This window comes from Dipodomys ordii, unplaced genomic scaffold (assembly GCF_000151885.1).
Source record: "Dipodomys ordii isolate 6190 unplaced genomic scaffold, Dord_2.0 Scaffold19, whole genome shotgun sequence".
In the NCBI taxonomy this organism is placed as follows: Eukaryota; Metazoa; Chordata; class Mammalia; order Rodentia; family Heteromyidae; genus Dipodomys; species Dipodomys ordii.
In genome coordinates, this window is record NW_012267235.1 from 16,453,362 (window position 1) to 16,459,513 (window position 6,152).

The window sequence follows — 6,152 nt, forward strand, 5'->3', positions numbered from 1 at the left end:
TCCCTCCCCCATGGTATAACCTCTGTTTTCACTGTATGTGATGTTGGTATAATTTGTGGAGGGAAGGGAAAAAACAAAATGTTTAAATGGGGATACTGATTGACCTATTGCAACAATGAGATGTACAAGACACCATGTCAAAAATGAACTTTACAATTTAGGCAGGGGGATGGGGTTAGGCAGGGGTGGGGAGTGTAGTTGAGGAGGTGGGAGGGATTGGATGATAAGGGAAAAACAAGGGAGGAGGCAACAATGCTGGATAAGAAATATACTCATTACCTTGTTCATGTAACTGTAACCTCTCTGTACAGTATTTTCACAATAAAAAACTTATTTAAAAAAGATTATTTTGCATAGCAAAATAACATCAAACTGTACTTCTCAGAAAGTTATCAGGTTGCCTTCTCTTTATAGACGAATTAAATTACTATTTGTAGCAGTTCTACTTTGAAAATAGAAAAGAATATCAAAACAATTTAAAACCAAGATTGAAAACCAAATCTTAAAGACAGTTGATTAAAATATCTTTCTTGGTCTGTTCATTGGCAGTGGAGGGTGGGATTCAACTGGAGAGGGGGGCTGTTCAAACATAAAGCAAACCTACAGGGGAATACAAGGTTCTCAATAAGCATTATATAGACACATTCAACTTACTTATAACTGTGCATAAAGAACTATGGACACAAGTCAATCATGTCATGTTGACAGGAAGCAGGGCTTCTTTGGAGGGGAAATCAGCTGAGAGTCTAGTCATTGCTTCAGTAGAACAAGCTTGGCCCATGAGAAACACACAGTAGCTATTGAACATATTGCTTCTCTCAGAGGCAGATCTCACACCTACCGTGGCTAATTTGTCTCCCAGCATTACAGTTACCAGCGAGAAAGCCTATGGTGGAGATGAATTAATGCCTAGTGGCTTAAGTGGCAAAGTCAGATTATCCGAGACCAAATTCGGGTCATTTTAGCACCTGTAGAACTTGAAGCCAGTTATTTTATTCACTACTTTTCATGTGGAAATGGACACAAAAATATAGACCTCCATAAATGCAGACTTTTATAATTACAACTTGTACAATAAAAGTCATTAAAGAATAACTCTAATAGTAATTGAACAATTTATTTTATTTTATTTTTATTTATTTTTTTTGGGGGGGGTCTGGTCGTGGAGCCTCAACTCTGGGCCTGGGCACTGTCCTTCAGCTCTTCAGCTCAAGGCTAGTGCTCTACCACTTGAGCCACAACATCACTTCTGGCTTTTTTCTTTTTTCTTATGTGGTGCTGAGGAATTGAACCCAGGGCCTCAGGCATGCAAGGCAAGCGTTCTACCACTGAGCCACCTTCCCAGCCCCTTGAACAATATTTTAAATCTTGTTTTCTGAAGTTGTATTTGACAAATAGAATTGTATCTATATTAAAAATATAGTCACTTCACAATACATACGTAGCAAATACAAATTTGTAGGCCAATTAAGAATATTTTTAAAGTGCATAAGTTTCCTTATTGTAAAATGATTTACTACTATAAGCCTAATTAATATGTCTAGCACATCAAACTGCTATTATTTTCTTTTTTAGTCTTACCACAAAGACTAAAATTCAGGAAAATGTATAGCTGGTATTGATTTTGTCCACCTTAAGATCTTTGTGCACAAGAGTATGTGCATGTATATACATATATATGTATGTAGGTAAAACATGTTAAAAATGGGTGGGTTTGTACTAAAACCACATAAAAGTAAATGGGTGGGTTTAACATAGAAGTTGATGCTAAGTGAAATGAACCCCTAGATAGGGACACAACTGGTTTTATCTTTCTTGCTGTTGTTTTTAATATATTTATAATGTACCATGTGATTTTTTTGTTTAGTTTGTATGTTCTTCCCCCTTGGTATAACCCCTGTTTTCACTGTATTTGGTTCCAGTGCCCTGAATCTTGTATATACATTTTTTCCAATTTGGGGAGGGGAAGGGAAATAATGAAATGCTAAAATAAGGGTATAGGTTGACCCATTTTAACAATGTGATGTACAAGACACTATTTTGAAAACAAACTTTACAACTTCGGGGTGGGGAGAAGGAGGAGTTGGGGAGGTGGGGAGGAAAGGGATGTTAGGGGAAAAAAAAGGAGGAGGTAACAATGCCTGATAAGAAATGTACTCATTACCTTGCTCATGTAACTGTAACCACTCTGTACAGTATTTTACAATAAAAAAGATAGAAGTTAAGTTTAAACTCCAAAGAAGGTCATGAGGTTTTGGCATTACCAAAAGTTCCAAAGAATTATTGCATTATTTTAAAGAAGAACTTTGTTAAAAGGTTTTCTAAGGATTCTTTAATTTGGAAATCAAAATAACCTGACACTTGAATACTTAAGGTTGTTCACATTGTAATCAAGTCATCTGGCTAAGCAAAAAGGCATTGGGAACTTGAGATTTATTTCCCTTCACTGCTAAAATTTGCGGCTAAGTGCTAGAAATTTAAATGTAAAGGTTTGTTTACCAAAGACATTGCATGTTCTGGCTGTGTAAACTGCTTGGTTTCTCAGTCAGATTAAAAAGGACAGGAAAAAAAACTTAGGATAGGCCTGTGCACCTATCTTTTTTGGGGGATGAGGAGTAATCTGGCAAAGGTGCAGCTCAGCCAGTCCATGCATAGTGGGACAGGGTAAGCTGGCACAAAGGCAGTTCATCTAACCCTAGAGAGTTGGATGGGCATATGCCCCTTCTGTAGAATGGGCCGAGTGGCCTGTCTTCATCCTGTCTCTTTTCCATGCAGATGGACACAGGAAACCTGATGGTAAAAACTGGTGCTATGATTGGTATTTCTAGAACTGTCCCTTGGAAGTACTAAAATTAAAAATTTTAAAGGAGAGTTTAAGAGTTTATGTGATGTGACTTGATATCTATGCTAATTTGCAACAGGATGTATTTTTAAAATGTATTCTTGGTACAGTACCGGTGTGTGTAATCCTTGTACTAAGGAAAAACTGATATTTGAGCTCAAAATTCTATTAAAGGTAACTCAGACTACAACAAAAAATATGAACAGCCAGATGCCAGTGATCCTGTAATACTAAACTTCTGTAATCCTAAACTACTCAGGAGGCTGAGATCTGAAGATCTCAGTTCAAAGCCAGCCCTGACTGTAATTAATCACTGTATAAACATTATGCCCACCTTTGGTCCTCAGCTCCACCCAGACCTGAGCCCCTCCCTGCCCTGAAGTTCCCTATACAGCTGGCCCCTTCCTCTCTCCACCCAGACCCTGCTGCTACCTAGATAGCGGAGGTTGCTGTGTGCTCTCTCTCTGGGGGACATCTGGCTCCTCTAATAAATCTTGTAATAATCTTTCTCCAGTGCCTGACTGCCTCCGCATCCACATGGTCCCCTGGCAAGGATGTGATGGATCCTTTCACTGTTGGCTCATATGGGGATAGGTTCCTGGGTGGATTTGCTCCCCCCTCCACTTCAGAGGGGGGTATGACCAGCTTCCCCAGGACCTAGCCTGAGATGTTACACTCCTATTGCCAGAGGACCAACAAGGTAACATTTTCCTGACTGAGCACTCTACTTGCTGCCCAACACTGGCTAATTAAGTTCTACCTTCCAGATAAGTGAAGAGTCTTAGATTTCACTGTGCAGGCTCCTAGCCTCTTTCAGGGGTGCTCAGCCTCCCCCCCTCAAATAAACTTGGCTAAGTATCTAGCCGATGGCCTCCATGGCCAAGAGACACCATGGAGAAATGTGACAACATTTCCCACTGGTTTTTGAGCAAATTCACTGACGGGGATGCTGGCAGTCAGATTTTGGTTCCATCACCACTTACCATGGAAAAGGACAGAACTAAATTACCTTACAATCAAATTTGGCCCCAAATTTAAACCTCCACTTATATGAGTACTCAGGCAGGTAGAACTATCTCTCTCTCTCTCTCTCTCTTAATCTCTCCTTTCCAACTGAAGGTAAAAGTATGGATGAGTTTAAGCTTAAACTCTTCCTCTGTGGCCTCCTCCCATGAGGTACCCCTTCTTTTGTGACCTCCCCCACAAGGCACCCCCTCTTCTTCGGGACTGCTCCTCTACCTTTTTAGTGGTGGTGATGGGGTGGAGCCTGAAGCTCCACGTGTACCAGAAGCAATGCACCCCCACTATCAAAATCTTCAGCCTTCTCTAGTATTGACCATGTGGCAGATGTGTCATCTTGGCATCATGGGAGCTCAGCTACTATTTTGCACCATCTTAATTTTGCACCAACTCACCTTGATTCTGTGACATCCCTCCCCCCTACACCTGGCCATTGGTGCCATTAAAAAGCTAAAGTAACTGCATTTTAAAATTAACCCCATCAACTTGTAGCTGTGCTGCCCTCAAAATAACCTCAAAAAAAAGTTCTCAAAAAACCGCAGGTTTTCACCAACCCTGCCCACCCTTAAAAAACAAAACAGTTGCTTGTGTTCCATCAAAAAAAAAAAGTGTGATCAGGGTAAACTTAACCCCCCTAAACTTGTAAACTTGCTTGTGTAAAAACCCCCTAAACTTGTAAACTTGCTTGTGTAAAAACCCCTTAAACTTAATTGTTTAATACTATAAAAGCTGTGCTAATTTTGTGCTTAGGGCCTCTTAGTATCACTGGTTACTGAGTGCGCAAAAAACCAAGCTCAAGCTTGCAATAAACAACTCTTTGCTGTTTGCATTAATCATGGTCTCTGGTGGTCTGTAAGGGGGCATCCAAAATCCGGGCACTTCATCTGAGGGCTCGTCTGGGATGCCCCCCATAAGCCTACCCAAACACCAGATCAGAGAGTTGTGAAAAACCTGGCTGGTATGTTGGGAGCCAAGAAAGTGTATGGAAAGATAAGATTCCTCCAGCCCTAAGCAAACTACATTTGGCTAACCATAAATATTCCTCCAGCCCTAAGCAGACAACATTTGACTAACCATAAATATTTCTCTTATCTCCAGCCCTGAGCAAATGGCGCCTGGCTAACCATAATTATTTCTTAGAAAGACTAGCACAATGGCCAAAGGAAAAGCATGACCCATCCCTGACCCCGGGACTTCTCACCCTTGCTTCTGCAAAGTTTTTTCATTCTTCCCCTTCCCTCCGCCCCTGTGGGTATAAAAACCCTACCCTGAGCTCAATAAAGCAGACCTTGACGCGACTCAGACTGACTGTCTTTCTTTATGCGCTTGGTCTCGTTTCTCTCTCACACCCCATTGATTTTTAGGAGGTGCCTCCTCGAGCCTAACAAAATAACTGGACCTGCTGGACGGGTCACTGGTAAGTTAAGACATTGCCGTTCTGTATTTTTGGTCGCTGCAGGTTCTGTATCTGTAATTCTGGTTTCCCACGGGGCCTGTATTCTGGTTGGCAAAAAGTCTTAGCGAACGCTCTGTAAGGCTGCCAATGGGGTCTGTGAAAAATGTCCCCAGTCCCCATCTGGGTAAATTGCTGTTTAGTGCAGATTTTTTAAAAAAAATTCAGTCTGTAGTCTGGCACTTTCGTGTGGACATTTAAAAAAAAAATTTCCATCTAAGTCTGACACTTTCTGGTTGGCAATTTACAACGCACAGCATGTGTCTTTGTGTTAATTGTTCTGTTTGTCCTTCTAATTTGGCACATTCAGTTTATCAACCATATTCAGAATAAAACTGCCACTGACCACCTGCAAGTGGCCCCAGCAAAATCTTAGCCTCAAGCCTTGGCCCAGGGGGGTCTGAGCATGTAAAAAAAAACCTGTCAGTCTGAGGGGATGGCCACTAAAAACTTCTTTTCCTTGCCCCCAAATAACTGGGAATTCTCCTCCGCCTTGAAAGGCTGCTGGGTTAACGTTTGCAGAAATCTAAAAAAAAATCCTCCAGAGGTGAGTAGAGGGGATTCAAATCTCCTGGTAAATGGATTTGAGTCCCACTTGTGAATGGTGGTAAAATGTTACCCCATTCACTGATACCTGATTTTGTCTTTGTGGCCACTTGTCTGTCTTGTTTACTTTGGTGTGGTTTCTGTTCTGTTTTCTGAGTGGGGAAGTTCTGGGTGAAGGTGGCCAGCTCACTCAGCAGACTCTGGATTCAGCTTGCAGAGTGAGAATGGCACAGAGTTCTGGTAGGGATGAACTGGGCGCCCATTACTCCCCACCTCAGCCTTTGGTTGTTG